This window comes from Branchiostoma lanceolatum, chromosome 17 (genome assembly GCF_035083965.1).
Source record: "Branchiostoma lanceolatum isolate klBraLanc5 chromosome 17, klBraLanc5.hap2, whole genome shotgun sequence".
Classification (NCBI taxonomy): domain Eukaryota; kingdom Metazoa; phylum Chordata; class Leptocardii; order Amphioxiformes; family Branchiostomatidae; genus Branchiostoma; species Branchiostoma lanceolatum.
In genome coordinates, this window is record NC_089738.1 from 15,413,005 (window position 1) to 15,430,969 (window position 17,965).

A 17,965-nucleotide genomic window follows, 5' to 3' on the forward strand; every position below is an offset into this window, starting at 1 on the left:
GGGAACTCAGGCGTCAAGACAAGATCCAGGTTAGTTTATGATACATAAATATGATGCATGGTGCGTGTCAGAATTAACCTGGAAATTCTGTAATATGAATTGGGATAACTACGACAGAAATAAGAGCCAGAGCGTAAAACGGGTCGTTTGGTCGATAAAGAGTAAGGTTTTAATCTACCTTTGGAAAATCATAAACAAAACAGAAAGAATTTTCCTAAACGTTTCATTTTCAATCGTATATTCAGGCAAAGTACAGTAATTTTGAATTCGAAAGTCTATTTCGCGAGATAAATCTAAAGCTGACAAAGTGATTTCCATACTCTAATGATCCGCCGGTATACATAATACATGTATGTAATGTGTACATCTTTTAGCGAGGAAAAATGTGAAATCTTCTGGGGAGGGGGCGGTCATAGCATTGCACAGCAGATACCACCGTGCACACCCTCAATTTGATTTCTGACTTTTGTTTTAAAGAATAATTTTTCCGGACCAAATTTGTTTTAAAAAGTCAAGTTTTCTGGTAGGGAGATCCGAAGAATGTGAATTATCAAATTGTTGGCATTGTGCGTTCGCCATGATGTATTTTGTGTAAGACCTTCTTCACATTTCGAACATACTTGCCAGCCTAAAGTTGTTTTCTCCCGACAGGTCTGTATCTCGACCTGCTGCTCACGGTGGGGCCGGGTGTAGCGGATCCAGCAGTCAGTCCCAGGCCTGTAACCGGTACTGTGATAACGGCGGCACGCCGGCAGGGTCCCGCTGCTTCTGCCATGCTGGGTTCACGGGGACATGCTGCAGTTCAGGTGAGAAAAATCGGTGTCAGATTTGACACATCTGGTAAATTCTTGGCCATTATTGCAGCAACAAACGTTGTTGGCGTGCATGTACGTAGTCGTGTTTGTTTTACCACATGTTCCAGATAACGTGCAAATATTTCCATGTCTTTCATTTGGAGGTTTATGAGCAATGAATGAATGAAAGACCTTTATGGTAAATTCATGCGTCGAAGGGCTAGGTATAGTTCGTCTATCGTGTGACTTAATAAACATATACTAGAGAGGCAACATTTGCGGGCAAATACAACATATTTCACCCATCATCGCCTTCCCCATGCAAAATGTGATCAATCACACACATAATGTACCATTCCATAGACACATCAACCAAAAAATGGATTACCAGTCCAAAATTCAATTTTTGAAAATGCAAGATGCAAGGATGGCCTTTTTTGATAATCAAAATGCACATTTGTGGCTTCGCTACCATGATATTTAAACCAAATGACCAGAAATTTGGTATGGAAATGCCTCTGATAGATACTCACAGGTCTTTCTTTGCAATTCAGAATAATCAAGTCCCTAGCTTTCTATTCGAGAGAAAACTGGTGATGGCTGGTTAGATAGCACACGCCGTGACGGGATGTAGATCAGACCGGTTCTCTCCACACACACACATACACATTCACTCACAATCTTACCATTTTTGTACTTAAGAGCAAAAATGCAAACATAACACTTTGAATCTTGAGAGTTTTACTTAAGCACAAAATTGAAACTTAACACTTGTCTTCTCCCATTCTCTTATTATTTCCTCTATGTAGATACGAATACTGCGAGTTGAATCATTTCCATGTCAAACCTTTACCCACAAAATTATATTACATGAAGATTACATTGCAGAAAATCTACATTCATGTCAAAATATACATGTTTTCGGAACTGGCTGCAATCTATTAGTAGTATATCCTTTTCTGGCTGGCAGGGTCTGCCTGCTTCTTCCACAGGCAGTTTCTCATGGATACCGAACAGTCAATGCAAAATATTTCAGAAACATATTCAAGGAGCGCCTTTAAGGCGATTTTCTGTCAAGCGGCAAACAATAAGAATCTTTAAGAAACTTGAAACATATTCAAAAAATGAAAGCAGACTTTCATATGGAGAATCAGTATACAATGTAAGTAGCCAGCTGATACTATCTACCATTAACAACATTGTATAGCCTGGAACCTTGCTGCAGTTTGTACTAGATTAGAACAAGTAGCCAGCAGTATTTTGCCTTACATTGTACCTGTTACAATTGTTGTGCAATAAACTTTAACTTGACTTGGACCATGATCTGCTTCTCTTCTCTGGTGGGGTCTGGAGGATAAAAACAGAAGAGTGAGATTTAGCATTTCAATACAGAGCTGAAACACTGATAAAAAAAAACTATAGACAGATATGGAATCTGTTCATGTGTCCAAATAAACATGCATGATTCCAGAATTACTTACAATCTCGTGTGGATGGCTGGGGCCAGATTTGTCTACTTCCTCCAAATGTGGTTTATCGCGGACCAGGTTCTGCTTCTCTACAGGAGGTCCCATCTAGAGAACACAAACAGGAGCGCAAGATTTAGCATCACAATGCAGAGTAGAAACATTCATCAACAATATATTTTGACCATACTTATAGTATGGGCAAAATATAATTAAGAAATTACATTCATTTGCAAACTGTACATATTGTCTGTTGTCAGAAGAAAACATTACTTAACATTTAGTTGTGTTGGAGCAAGGAGGTTTTATAAAACCTCCTTGGTTGGAGATAATCTTCTCTTCGATGTCCATGCCAGACCTGTCTCTACATCTACATGTACGTGTAGTGACAGAAGACAACAGGCCCTACCTGTTGTGTGCCACGAGCATAATCTTTCAACTGCCCCTTATCATCTGAAAAGAAACAGAGACACTTCATTCATTCTTGTATACATTACTGGACATCTCTCAAAATGCTTTTCAATGGGAAAATGATACGAAATATGACAATGACAGAAATATGAAAACACTTACACATATTGTAAGGAAAATAAAGCCAAATGATCTGAGATTTGTTATAACACTCTAAAAACACAATCAATGCAAATGACAAATTGGCAGTAACAATAAAGTATTGACACGAATGGTTCTTAATCTACAAGGCTTCCAATCATGGAACATCCACCAAGCTCCCCCTTAAGCAGGTCTTCCCAATGTTCCCATCCCCCACTGAATGTGCCTGGTGGGAAGGTGGGAAGCTGGCACAAATATGCCATTCACAGGCTTCCACTTACCAGGCTCCCCCTTGCCAGGTCATTTTGGCAAGAGCCAGAGCGGGACCCTTAGTCGTTCCCCATCCCCCTTGCCACCACCAAATGTGCCGGGTGGCAAGGGCCGGGACGCTGGCACAAATATATCATTCACTGGCTCCCAGTTATGGAGCACTCACTAGGCTCCCCCTTGCCAGGTCATTTTGGCAAGAGCCAGAGCGGGACCCTTAGTCGTTCCCCATCCCCCTTGCCACCACTAAATGTGCCGGGTGGCAAGGGCCGGGACGCTGGCACAAATATGTCATTCACAGGCTTCCAGTCATGGAGCATCCATCTAATCTCCAAGCAGATCTACACGGTGCCAAAAATCGTATATGCTAGCCAGAGAAGCTACAGTCAGCCAGACGGTGCGGACTGGAGCTTCTCTGGCTAGCATATATGATTTTTGGCACCGTGTAGATCTGCTTGGAGATTACATCCACCAGATCCCCTGTTGCCAGGCTATTTTGGCCAGAGCCAGACCAGGACCCTTTGTCCTTCCCCATTCCCTTTGCCACCACCAAATGTGCTTAGGGGCAAAGGTCGGACGCCGGCGCAAATATATCATTCACAGGCTCCCTGTCATGGAACACTCACTGGGCTCACCCTTGTCATCCAGATTGAGAAGGCTGGAGCTGGTACAATACAAGTACTCTCTTATTCCTTTGACTCTGATTACTAATTTATATGATCACAACACAACGTACAGTACACAGCATCATGGTAGCTGTAGAATGTCTGTATCACACCATGATTGACAACAGTTTCAAGTGGTGAAATGTACACATGGTCAATGAGAGTTCCTTTTACAGTTGTAGCAGCCTCTATCAACTGTTTGAAGCCATTTTTCATCAAGAATGATAGGATTGATTTGTTTTCACTTGAAATCAAATTCTCATTGAAGTCACCAACAATCACTGTGTTATTTCTTTCTACTGCAGACAAGTGCTCCAACAGTTTTCCAAACCGGATATGAATAGTTTTTTTGGGACTTTTGGTGGTCTATAAACTGCTACAATGAGATGTTTCATGGGCATGCAGTCAGCAGAAACTTGAACCACCTCACATTCTAGGCCGATGTCATTTGGGATGGGAATTTCAGAACACCTGTATATGTCACGGACATATACTGCCACGCCTCCACGAGGGGAATCAATTGTCCTATTAGAACCTTCCTCACAAACATACTTACTTGACCTGTCTTTGCGAAACATGTTAAAACTCTCCAACTGCACCTGAGAGGACTGCACATTTTCTGACAGCCATGTTTCAGTCAGGCATATGATATCAGCTGTAACCAAACAAGTTGACTTCAGACTTTTTAAGTGACTTACAAGTCCTTCAGTATTGTGATGGACAATGTTCAACCTCAACACCTCATTTACAGCTCTGTCCCAAACATTTGTAAATGGGTTGGATAGATATTAGAAGTGCATCATCTTATTGACTTCCTTCTGCACAGCCTCATCACAGTAGATGGACTCTTGCTTATAGTCTGTGATGTGAAGACCGCCTATGGAACATACCCTACTCAATGCAACATACGCCATACCTGATGCAAACATTTTTTTCATCGAGACAACCACTTCAGGAACAGTCATGCCCTGTACTTTGTGTACTGTACAGGCCCAAGCTAGCTTGAGAGGAATTTGGTAACGTTTGGCTTTACTCAACCTCTTCAAGTTGTCCTCAATCTGATGTATAGGCACTGAATTTTCAGGTAGACTGCTTGGAACTGCACTTTTTTGTCTTTCAAGCGCGCCTGCATTCGGATGATCAAACTGCACAAAGACAGTCCCAACTTCATTTGCATCATTCTGACCACCTGTTACACCAGTCACTGTTCCAAACGCACCATTCACAAGACCATCCTCAACATTGACATTTCTACAAAGCATGACCCTAGCACCAACCCCAACTTTGACCACATCAAGGAGGTCCTGTTTTTCTCCTTTTACATGAGGTCGTCCTGACATTGAACCTGTGGTGAGATCTTTCACAAAATCAGAGGCTTCAAAGCATCTTATATCTGAACACCTGAGATTCAACATCTTGTCATTATGGTCTGCGGCAGCATCATTTCTGGAAAAGATGTGAAGTATCATCCGATGCGAAGTCTACAGCTAAAACCCTTGATGCTAAAAGTTTGTCATCTTCATCTGAAAGTTTGTCTTCTTTTCTCTTCACCCTCATTCTATTCAAAAGCTTTGCAAAGGAAGCGTCATCCTTCTGCCTCATGATTTCCTCAAGTTCAATAACTTCAAAGATTCGACTCCACAAGTCACCAATTTCTTTTTCCTTGTAGAGACTTCCTCCACTGACTGGAGGTATCTGATACATGTCACCCACTGCCAAGATGCTTACATTTCCAAAGTCTGCATTTGGCCTTCCTTGTGTCAGCTGACGCAACCTACCATGGATAAAGGACAGTAGCTTTTTGTCGACCATTGATACTTCATCTACAATCACAATTTTCAGGCTTTCAAACTGTGCACGCAAAGTGTTAAGGGTACTTTCAGCAAGGGGTTGATACTTGCTGGTCATAACATTCAGATGGAACGCATGGTGGACAGTGCTTCCACCAATATTGAATGCGGCAGTTCCGGTGGGTGCTGTAAGAAGGACAGAGACATTATCAGGGTTTTCTTGTGTCTGTTGTAGTAACCTGGTAGCCTCATAATATATGCATTTGATAAGATGGCTCTTTCCAGTCCCCGCACCACCCGTTACAAAAATATGAAAGGGATCTGGTCGTTTTCCCTGTGCAATGTCCATACACCACTTACGTACAAAATAGAAGACCTTCTGTTGTATTGGGTTGAGTGACTGCATCATGGGGATCGCATCTTTCGAGGAGACTTTCGCCTGGCAGCCTTCTAGGGTAAAGCTTCTTTCTTTGGATTTGTCAGTTGTTGCTAGGTCAGGGATGTCGTCCTCTGTGCCTTCATTACCCTCATTCGCTTCATTTTCTTCTCTCATATTTTGACACTCAAGTCTTTCTTGCTCCAGTTCGGGGAAGATCTGGGCCCATACATCTTCTACATAAGTACCGTTTTCTACATCTTTGCGTGCCTGCTCAATTTCTTCAACATTTTGCTCAAATTTGCGCCTATTCCCATTCACAATGACATTGACCCTATCCTCCGAGACTGACAAGGGAGCAAACCCATCAGAGTAGAATTCTTCATACTTTGCAAATGGTGGTGGTTTCAACTGCGTGTCAATGTAGTGTGGCAAGTACAACTTGAGCAATGTCAAGTAGAATCGCTCTGGCTCTTTCATTCTACTAAATTTGGCATAACGGATGATTGCAGGCTTAGATCTTGTACGTTTTTGTACAACCCCCAAATTATCCCTTAGCACATGCTTTGCTACTCCTCTAGAAGATTGCTCGACATTACTTTGTTTGCCTGAACGAGAAACGACACGATACTCAGAGACAAACTCTGCAGCACACATTGATCGGAAGGGTTCTTCTGGTGGTCTTGCCTTGTATCGATCCATAATGCTTGGCATCCAGATGCTTGCTTCATCACAGTTTCCCTCATTCTGAAGCTTTTGAATTTCCGCCAAAGGTTTTGACAAGCGAGTAGCTTGCTCATCTGTTGGTATGAAAGTGACTGCTCTGGAACAATCCTTCAACTTAAGGCTACAGACTCGATACACTGCCTCCTGGGCACTCACTTCCCTATGGTGAAGGTAGGCACTGCCAACTTTTCTCATTTCTCTCAGTACATCCTCATTGCCTTCCCTTGCCTCTTTCTGGGCCTGTTTGAGTAGCTTTCCCATTTCTCTTTCTGCTTTGCTGATATATGATACAATGTACCTGACACAACTGTATGCGTCGAGAACAAACTGGATGTCCATGTTACCATTCCAAGCCCGGAGTAGATGCGGATTGTAATTGTTCACCCATATGTCCTTTGGCTCACGTCTGAGCACTACCTGCTTCCTGGTTGCCATCAAGTTGAAAGCGTCACATAACTGTGCTGTGGTGAGATTTGCCTCCTTCAAGATGTCATCAGTGGAGCACTTTTCTGGCTCTGTGGTCTTGTCCAACACGTCCCAGAACTTTTTGAGGACGACCTCAGCTTCCTTCTTTCTTCCTTTGAAAGCTGCCATTTCTTGATCGGTTAGATCCTGCAGTTTCACGGGGTCGCACATAAATGTCTGCTTCACTGGAGGTTTTGGAAATGCGAACCTACAGACCTTGCCACCTTTCTTGCAAGATGATGTGTGACCTTTTCGGTGCATTTGAACCTGACTAACTATGTCAAACAACTCTTTATCTGTCTCTGAGTCCGGTAGCTGACTGCACACATACCTGTCCACAAAGGAGCAGACCTCCTCGTCAGAATTTACGTTGAATTTTGGCGCATCTTTCACCCAAAACAAACAGTGGATATGTGGACTTCCGCGCTGTTGAAACTCTGTCCGCGTAAAGGTGTCTACGACTTCTCCAATTGGTTGCGATGGAGATTCAATGAGATGTTTAAAAAGCAGCTTGACTCTACAATCAAACATGCGAGCAGCAGTGACAGGATTACTTCTCAAAATGTTGCAACGCTCTTCCCACGACAACTCACTTACTGGTACGGTACCATGGTCTTGTCGAATCGCCTCTAAGACTTCTGGCCAGCGCAAATCTGCGGCAGAAAATGTTGCGAACCAGGTTGGAATTCCGAGCTGTCTTATCATCGCGAACAGCTCATTTAGCGCCCTGTCCCAAAACTGCGGGGTGCCCCTGACTGGCTGCAGGAAGCGATAGCCTTGATCTGACTTAAGAATGTCACGTAAATCCTCTTTGTTTGACAACATGCTAGAAGATATTCTACGGCCATCACTTGTTGTAGATGAACCTTTTCGCATAGATATGGAAATATTTGATTGTATGAAGTGCAGCTCTGTTACAAATTGTGCATAGAATATGTAGCTAGCGTCTCTCGCAAACCGTGTATCTGCACCCATAAGGCGTGCCTTGAAGTACTTACTAGGTGTAATACGCACATCACGATTATCATTAAAAGAAAACTTCCCAGTGGGAAATTGAACAGGGAACGACATTGCCTCTCCTCCAACCTCCTGGAATACAAAAATTGGCTTGTTTCCCTCTCCTGGAGCCACAGACAGGACGCATTCATCGTAGTGGTCAAGAAATTCCTGCCCTATGTCTACTGGTTGAAGGCAAGTGTCATGGGGCAGACCCCGCAAGCGGCTGTCAAGCTCTTCTTCCTCGTTCAGACCTGCTTCTTCCATTGCTTCATCCACATTCACCTGTTGAAGAATGTTGTCCATTTCATCATCTTCCATAGCATCTCCAGGTGGTCCTTCCATGCCATCCCCTTCAACACTGACAGACGCGAGGTGGTCTGGGGTGATACAAACTTCTGAGTCGTCCTCCTCTCCATGTTCAGCATCAGATGGTTCAAGAAGCCCTTGTTCTTCGTTCCAAGACAAAGCCCAGTCTGCGTCAATAGATGTACCAGTGTAATGTTCATGATTCTCCACGAGATACCTAAGAGCAACATCGACCCTTTTTGGACTGATTTGTCTATACATGTGATGGCCACTATACTGTAGCTTCTTCTTAAGTTTTACTTTGATTAACAGAGCTTCAGTAGGCATTCTGGGAAGGATTGCATGTGTTTGACTTACATCTGCTGGGACGCACACTACATTGCCGACAACACCTTTCTGGCCCCCTTTTGGGAGAGCGGCAATTTTCATAAATGGTATTCGCTTAGCTACGAGTTGTGACTCAAGAATGTTGAGACTTTTCAGCTCAGCGGGTATTTCTGGGAGTTTCATTTTATTACTTTGGGCCTGGTATGGAACTGCTTTCTTTGTCTTCAAATGCTGGTCACAACAGTGACATATCCACTCTTTCCCCCTGGATGAATTTGCTGTGTGACACACATGTGGGCTGCAGTCTACATTGCATTGATGTACATACGTACCTGTAAGACAGTGGTGAACAGCCTGAACATACTTTGATTTGTTACAGATTACAACTTGTTCATGAAACAAAAGCCTATGACATACTGTACAAACAAATTCTGGTCCCTTTTTGCATTCCACTCGAAACTTTTCAATTGCCTTCTCTACATCTGGTAAATTCTCGTTTCTGTTTCTGTTAATCTGCACATTTGTTTTTTTCAAATCTCTATGATTTTGATCTGTTTGATACCTATTCGTTTCATAGTCTCGCTTATCCTGGGCATGGTCTTCATCTGTATGATACCTATTCGTTTCATAGTCTCGCTTATCCTGGGCATGGTCTTCATCTGTATGATACCTATTCATTTCATAGTCTCGCTTATCCTGGGCATGGTCTTCATCTGTATGATACCTATTCATTTCATAGTCTCGCTTATCCTGGGCATGGTCTTGATCTGTATGATACCTATTCGTTTCATAGTCTCGCTTATCCTGGGCATGGTCTTCATCTGTATGATACCTATTCGTTTCATAGTCTCGCTTATCCTGGGCATGGTCTTCATCTGTATGATACCTATTCATTTCATAGCCTCGCTTATCCTGGGCATGGTCTTCATCTGTATGATACCTATTCATTTCATAGTCTCGCTTATCCTGGGCATGGTCTTGATCTGTATGATACCTATTCGTTTCATAGTCTCGCTTATGCTGGGCATGGTCTTCATCAGTGTGGTACCGCCCCTTCTTTCTATCCCGCTGGACCTGGGCGTGCTGTTCATCTGTGCTATATCGTGTCTTCTTTCTATCCCGCTGGGCCTGGGCATACTTCTCATCCTGCTGGTATCGTTTCCTTTCTCGGTCCCGTCTGGCCTTTTTCTGGTCCTCATCAGCGTTGTTATTCAGTGTTGACTTTCTCTTGCTGCTGGCAACTTGTGAGGCCGCTGCAGCCTCTTCTCTGTGGCGCCGTGACATACTCCTTGTCTGTCTTCTGCTGAAACTTTTCTGTGCCACAAATATGGTAGCTTATCGCCCTATAAAAACAATTCCCGTCCCCATCCATTTTAATGGGATTGATCGGTGGTTTGGAATCCAAAGGGACATCCATTTGTTCAATATTGAGATATCCTTCAACAGGAAGGTTAAACTGACCTGCAAGTTGCAATTGATCATTTTCTGTGAAGGGCTTGAACCTGAAATCTCCAACCTTCGACTCCCCAGTTACCTCTAATTCCTGCTCCTCCCCCTCCTCCCCTCTTACCTCTAATTCCTGCCTACCAGCTGGGTCCTCCAATCTTACCTCTAATGGCTGCTCATCAACTGGCTCCTCACCTCTTACCTCCAATACCTGCTCGTTGGCCAGATCCTCTCCTCTTACCTCCAATTCCTGCTCGTTGGCCAGATCCTCGCCTCTTACCTCCAATACCTGCTCAACAGCCGGTTTCTGTCCTCTTATGTGTAACTCATGCTTGTCGACCCGATCCTTAATTTGCTGCTTTGCCTTCCACTCATTCAACCTCTTCATTGGTTTCTTACTCTTGCGTCTTGGCATTTCTGCTAAAAAAATGAAAGTACCAGAATGTACATTCTGAAAGATTGCATACACATGGTAAAAGTTTAGAACCTCTCCGAAAATTCTAGTTTCCAACTAAGCTCCTTGCATACTAAACATCACAAAGTACATGTATCCACAATAATGACATTCCCTATGTCCTTGAAAATGTAGTGGCTTGTGTGGCAGTTTGCCAAAGTAGCCCCCCTCCCCCAAAAATCTGAGGAACACAGGAAGACGTCACCATGAAAACAAAATAAATCTCCAGTTTATAACCATCATGAAACCGAAATGATACAGAAACCTCTATCTTAAGCTAGTCGTTTGTAACGGAAGACCGATTTCATAGCTACTAAAGTCTTGCAAAATGTCTGCTATAACTACGATAGTCAAGTCAAGTCAAGTCAAGGCCTTTATTATACTTCGAATGCTTGTTCGGCCATAATATGGCCGCTTTTCGACAAGGTCGAAGTGAAACGGAGGGGCAGGAGTCACGGTACAAAAATAAACTTAACGTAAACTTAACGTAACCGATATCCAGTCCATATTTGCACTCAAGGGCTAATTATGTATGATCCAATAGGTATTTGTATACGTAAACAACAGAGTGCCGAGCACATAATTTCTTACCTGATAAAATTGTCCGCTATCTCTACGAAGTAAATGTTACTGAACCGTTGGTTCTTGAGTTAGTTTATAGAGGAGAGCGTAGTTGGCCGAAGACTCTACTCTTAGTCTACTCTACTCCACCGTACAAAGTCCGACAAACAAAAATATGAGTGGTTCCATGGAAATTTCCAATTTTGCTTAGTTTGAACACAGCAAAACGTAACATACGAAATGTGACCACGAAAATAAATACATTTTATTTATCTATTTATAAAATGAAAGGTAACCATTATTTACTAAAAATGTATTAAAAAAATCCAGGGTAAGGCCCAAAAGTGTCTTTGGTCGTTTCTAACGGAAATTGGGGATTTATTCCAAAAACGATGGTGTAGCACTTGCCTGCGGTCACTTGTCACGTGAATGGAAAATTCCGTCGTCTGCAGCGGGCGAACGTGCAGGTTATGAAAACAACAAAATGTAATACGCACATATCATATAAAAACGTGACTACAAATTTATCAATATATTCATCAATTAAATGTCAAGTAACTATTACTTACTAGAAATGTAAATATTTTCTGGGTGGCGGTTGTTTTTAAGGGAGAACGGTAATTTTATTCCGAAAACACTACGACGCTGGTCTAGCACTTGCCTGCGGTCCCATGAATGGAAAATTACAGAGCGGGCATTTTCAAATGTGTTTACTAAACGAAAGCGACACAAAATATTTAGCGTTATCAATTACCACAAACATCTCTATACGTAAGATAACAATGTAGGGAAGGAATTCGGGATATTAAAGCACTTCTTACCTGGTAACGTTAGTACTTTCTGCTATATGACGATAGAAAAATGTTGGTCGTGACGCAGAGTGTCGTCTGCTAGCGTACTAGTGATGGAAAATTCCGCAGAAGCTTTCCAACCGACATGCAGCGGGGGGATGTGTATGCAAGTTCGACAGCAAAAGGTGTTGAACCCGGCGTTATATCCTTTTTATCTACATTTTATGATATTATAAGTACTTTGACATATTTGTTTAGGCATACATTCCTATATACCTTGTTCTTACCCTATATCAATAATGATACATTCAACTTACTCCCCCACAATATCAAAATGGACGCGTCCGCATGCCGCGCGCCTATTAGTATTGAAAGTGACAGAAGTGGCAAATATTGTCAAAAAAGCCCAAAATAAATCGTTTTGAAGATATGTATGCCAAAAATGGGAATGTAGTCCTTGAAATATTTGTTCAAGCCACATATACAGAAAATTTCAGGTCATTCGGTTGAAATACCAGGGCGCAGGAGGCCAAGATATGCTAAAAATAGCCTAAAAACCTCAATAAAATCACTTTCAAGGTCAATATCAAAAAAAGGAAAAGAACGCACATTGGTTTTTGCCTACATTACCCCTGTACCAAATTTCAGGTCATTTGGTCAAAAAATGACAGAGATGAATCGATTTGAAAATTTGACAGGAGGAGAAGAAGAAGAAGAAGAAGAAGAAGAAGAAGAAACATGAGAGAAAACAATATATTCCACCATACTAGGTATGGTGAAATATAAATAGATATATACAGGAAGCTATAGACAACAATACACAAGTCAAACATACACATATCAAATGAATCTGTCCAGATATGCAGCTTTTGCTGTTTCAGTATGAAGCTAGTGTGTTACGCCATGATTGGCATGAAGTGGTTTAGCGGGTATGCGATGCAAACAGACAAAAGCCTTGTACTAAGCTAATTGATATACTCTGTATGCTTACCATTCTAGACGTGAACGAGTGCTCCAGCGGTAACGGAGGATGTGCCCACACGTGTGTGAACACGCACGGAAGTTATCACTGTACCTGCCGGGCTGGGTATATACTCTACGAGACACACAACTGCTTAGGTAAGGAATGCAAATTGACAGTTACAAGGAATTTACAAGGATCTTATCTGTAACATGTAATTTTGTTGTTTTATCTCGCAAATGTCTAAATTATATAAAGTTACAACATTAACAGTTGAAATGTCCTAGAAGGGATGTATAGCAGAGTTATTTTGAGTTGCCGATGGTGTTGATGATGTGAGACGTCAGCAAAGTAATAGACTCTCAGTACTATTCGTTTGCATGTACACACGAGTCTACTATCACTGTAGTTTAACTATTCTGTAAGAGTAATGCCATTGGATGAGTTCACTTACAAAGCCATGGATTCATGAATCTGCAGAAAATAGTAATTTATTAACTTGCGACGTTACAGATGTGGATGAATGTTCAGTCAACAACGGCGGCTGCCAACAGAACTGCGTGAACACACCGGGAGGATTCATCTGTACTTGTCGACCCGGATATAGCCTGTCTGGACCCACCAACTGTGTAGGTAAGAAAGTCTGAGGTCGATCTGGGTCCACCATTCACTAATCCATTGAGCCAATCATTTATTCTTATAGATAAAATAACAAGGTACAAAGTATGGCATCTATAACTACAGAAGTTCTAGAAGGCTAATCTACCTGATACAAGAGTGTGTAGTATAGGATCATGAGCTTTTACAATCATTGGAAGAATTTCTAACGTCTATGTATAGCAGCAATTGTCATTTTCAACTTTCACTGCAGGAAGGATACTATGGTACTATTAGCGACAGTGCAGCAAAATTGCAATAGATGATTCTCTGTTAGCCTCTCTTTACTATAAACTTTCAAGTTTCCGAAAATGAAGAACAGATTTCCAGACTTATCTTGAGTATTACAATCTGCAGATATCGACGAATGTTCCACGAACAACGGAAGATGTCAGCATACTTGTGACAACACTATCGGCAGTTTCCAGTGCTCCTGTCGATCCGGGTACCAGCTGGCAGGAACCACGGACTGTGTTGGTAAGATCGCTTGCTTTTGTGGGTAGTTAGCGTCGACACCATACATGTACAGGTATGCTGTTCAACGACCGTAAGACATTCAAGCAAAATCATCTATAAATTTGTAAAGGAAAAGACACTGTGCTTTAATTTGATGATCAATTGGAAAATAAAGGCAACATGTACTATTAATGATTCTCTTCAAGTCTGAAACAATAATGGTCTGGACATACTTCTAAAACGTGTTCAAGGTATATTTATGATATGCTATTCAACGTATGGTATCATATGCAGATTTGCTTCTGCCCTTGTACAAAGATATTCAATAGCTATGATAAAAATAGCCAGATTGTACATATGTGCACACGAAATGTTTGATTTGATATCTCATTTGATGTAGACATTGACGAATGTTCTACCAACAATGGCGGCTGTGACCACGACTGCACCAACACGGACGGCAGTTACTACTGCAGCTGTAGGACAGGGTACCACCTAGATGGGTCTCACACCTGCCGTGGTACGTAATCTACCTATTTGGACAACGCATTAAAGTATCTATGATAGAAAGGACTCAAGAGAAAGCCATAGGCCAAACATCTCCCCATATCAGTGTGAATAAACCAATTGTTGGTTGGCTTTGTAAAATCATAGTGTATATTTATCTGGTGTGAATCTGTGTTGATTGTACAAGAGCAAAACATATCACAGTTTGATTAAAGAATATATACACAACAGTGGTGCTCGATCTCAATCTACCCTTAACTCTCCCGTTGTTTAGATACAGACGAATGCGCAAGTGACAATGGCGGTTGCCAGCACACTTGTACGAACACTGATGGAGGATTCGAATGCTCCTGTAACTCCGGATATCAGCTGACGGAATTTAAGTACTGCACAGGTAACAGATTATAAAGATATGTCATAAGTCAAAATTGAATTGTCAACTAATAGATCTATGATCATACTTATGAATTGTTATCAGTTGCCACCATTTTGAAAATGTTCTCAGGTTTGTATGAAAACGAGGCTTCATTGTGAGTTTGAATGCAAGGACTTATGTCGTAGACACATTTCGTAAATTTCCTTTTTGCTGTGTGTTTCTCCAATGAAGACACCACAGTTACAGGAACATTCGTTCTTACACTCTTTGTCTATAAATATGTAATAGGTTGAGTATTTTTGAATTTCAGACGTTAACGAGTGTTCCGACAACAATGGCGGCTGTGACCAAAACTGTGTGAATACCGTGGGGAGTTATCACTGTGCCTGTCGGCCGGCCTATCAGCTCTCAGGCTTCGGAGAGATGACCTGCGTAGGTGAGTTGACAAGTTTCATATGCTGATCGTTTCTTTTTTATTAATAGACTGTCTGTGATTTTAGAAAGAGGGGTAATCGTGATATGTACTAGATTCTGATTATAGGAATCAACGAATAAGAGGAAAATGACGTATAGACGAGAGCTCTAATGATTTCTCTAATGTCAAAAATTTCTAATGAACAACACTAGTACTGGTTCTGTAAAGGAACCCACCGCTTCGATGACATATTCGTTCTTATGCAGATAGAACACATGAGCTGAGCAGTGGATCAAAGGTTGCTGAATGCTTATCCCCCCCCCCCCCTTATCTCGAAGAAAGTTTATGCCTAACATATATCTCTGTGTTGATATGTTAATAATGGCTGGTGGTGGAAAATTACATATTTTGATTTTGCATTTATTTTGCAGAAAGAGAAAACAGTGGGTGTGTGAATGGTACATGGACCTCACAAACCACCTGTACCTGCGACCCTGGTTATACTGGATCCAGCTGCGATACGGGTATGTGCATGTACTGATGAGAGCGTATGGCAGTGATTCATCTTATGTAGAACTATCAATGTCTTAAAATAGCGGGTACTTGTAATCCTAAGACATCCATGCAATGGTCAAGAAAGGAAGTGACATGAAAATTATCACATTCTTGAATGAGGTTATATGTTTCATGATGATGGTATGAATGGAAATGATAACTTTCTACAACTAACAAAGGAATCCTGGATAATGACAGGAATTTGCTTTAAAAGTCGGTTTTTCATTACGCAGAGATGAGGCCTTGGAGTTTTGCACGTTGCCCAAGTCCACGCTTCGAGATAACGTTACCAGAGGACCGGAGCTATGTCGAAGTTGACTTCAGGGACATCTTGGCCGTTGATGCTGAATTGAACGAGACGAAGCCGATGGTGGATGCAGCATCTAATATCACATACCCAATTACAAAGTACAAAGTCACTTCCAACAAAACGCCATCGACAGAGGGATATTACCTTTTTGCCCCAGTGACGTTTGTGGCATGGAAAGACACGTGCGCATTTAGTGTGATTGTCAAAGGTACGGTCATCATGATAGTATTGATCATCTTTATCGGATTGAATTTCATTAATATTGCATCTGTTTGTCACACCATGTGCTGTTCACAAAACTGAGTTATGTACGTTGTTACAACATTAATTGATATGGAGATTATAATTTCTTAACTAAAGATTGAATACTATAAGTATCTATCTATTCTCTTTTGGGTTTTATTTTGCAATGTAGCAAACCTTGTGGTAAAATGTACATATATACTACATTTGACACAGGAAACATCTTTACTTACTTGGACATAATCCTATTCATTTTTTCCAATGCTTCATCTCCAGACATTACAGCACCACAGCTATTGAGCTGTCCATCCTCTTACCATCATCTCATAGGAGAGAATTGTCGCAATGTGAACGTCTATCACTACTACAACAGAGGTACAATGAAATCGTGGTTTCGGGACAACATTGGGATCAGAACTGTCCATTGTGCGCAACCTACAATCAACATTATTGCGCCTGGCGAAACAGCGTCTGTCACTTGCCAAGCAAAGGACATGGTTGGCAACCCTTCAGCACACTGTGACATCACATTCTACTGCCAGAAGCAAGGTAATAGCACATTTTCAAAAACTTTTTACTATCATATGTTCGACATTCACTTTCCAGAATCGAAGTTACAGTCCCTTTAAGGTTTTGTATGAATCGAGCAATGTCTGAGCCGTTTAAGGGAACTCTGTTCTAACCTTTGCTATATTTGTTCGAGGCAACTTCTATAGCTTATCTGTCTAATTCTACATGTCTCTAGAACTATAGCTATGCACGAGAAACGTAGCAGTTTTTAAACGTAACATCAATTGAACCATTTTATCTTATTTTCTACGTCATCATGCAGTTTGTCCTCCGCTGAGGCCACCGGAGTTTGGAGCATTCGTCTGTCACGAAGATCAGCAGGAGCGAAGATGTGCTCTTTTTTGTACGGAAGGGAAATTTCGTACAAAGCGCCTTCAAGACATCTTCAAATGTGACCTGAACAGCCCTTCCCCTATGTGGACTGGTGCAGATGTGGATCGTGTCAGCTGTAGTGGTAAGTTATGAATGATTGACATAGTTAACGTATTTCACATGTGCAAACAGTATTACATACTTTCTAGAAATCTTCCTTTATATTGCGAAGAAGGACATTTCATGAACGCATTTTGATATAATTCGATTTTGATATATATAATTTGCAGGAAAGGGAAGATATAAGCACGACTTGACTGTCAACATGCCCTGTGCTCCCGACGACGAGGCGTTCTACAGGGATGTGCAGCAAAAGTTATCGGACACAAAGAGCTGGCATATTTTATGTTACAACATGTCTGACGTCGACTGTGACATTACAGTGTCCTGTGCAAATGGCTACGGGCAAGGTAAAATAAACCTTAATATTTTGACATCTCAGGCCTTCAAGACTTATAATAAACATTATAATAGATGTGCAGATCATAATTATAAATATGTAAAACAAAGCAATTAAAGTAGAGTTCTTGGAGACATTTTAATTCAGTCGTAACAAAA

At 41.5% G+C, this 17,965-nt stretch overlaps 4 long non-coding RNA genes across 4 annotated transcripts; 2 read left to right on the forward strand and 2 right to left on the reverse strand.

Annotated features, from left to right (window-relative positions):
- Positions 1-665: 665 nt before the first annotated feature.
- LOC136422357 (uncharacterized) lies at positions 666-13,533 on the forward strand. The gene is made up of 3 exons (XR_010753608.1): positions 666-806; positions 12,985-13,104; positions 13,460-13,533. It is a non-coding gene; the product is annotated as an uncharacterized lncRNA (long non-coding RNA).
- On the reverse strand, positions 1,519-4,540 carry LOC136422722 (uncharacterized). Its single transcript, XR_010753665.1, has 3 exons — positions 2,670-4,540; positions 2,276-2,368; positions 1,519-2,141 (listed from the first exon to the last, which is right to left on the reverse strand). It is a non-coding gene; the product is annotated as an uncharacterized lncRNA (long non-coding RNA).
- LOC136422723 (uncharacterized) lies at positions 10,539-11,594 on the reverse strand. The gene is made up of 2 exons (XR_010753666.1): positions 11,225-11,594; positions 10,539-10,599 (listed from the first exon to the last, which is right to left on the reverse strand). It is a non-coding gene; the product is annotated as an uncharacterized lncRNA (long non-coding RNA).
- Positions 13,534-16,745: 3,212 nt separating the features above from the next.
- On the forward strand, positions 16,746-17,811 carry LOC136422358 (uncharacterized). The gene is made up of 3 exons (XR_010753609.1): positions 16,746-17,014; positions 17,298-17,489; positions 17,638-17,811. It is a non-coding gene; the product is annotated as an uncharacterized lncRNA (long non-coding RNA).
- Positions 17,812-17,965: the final 154 nt, after the last annotated feature.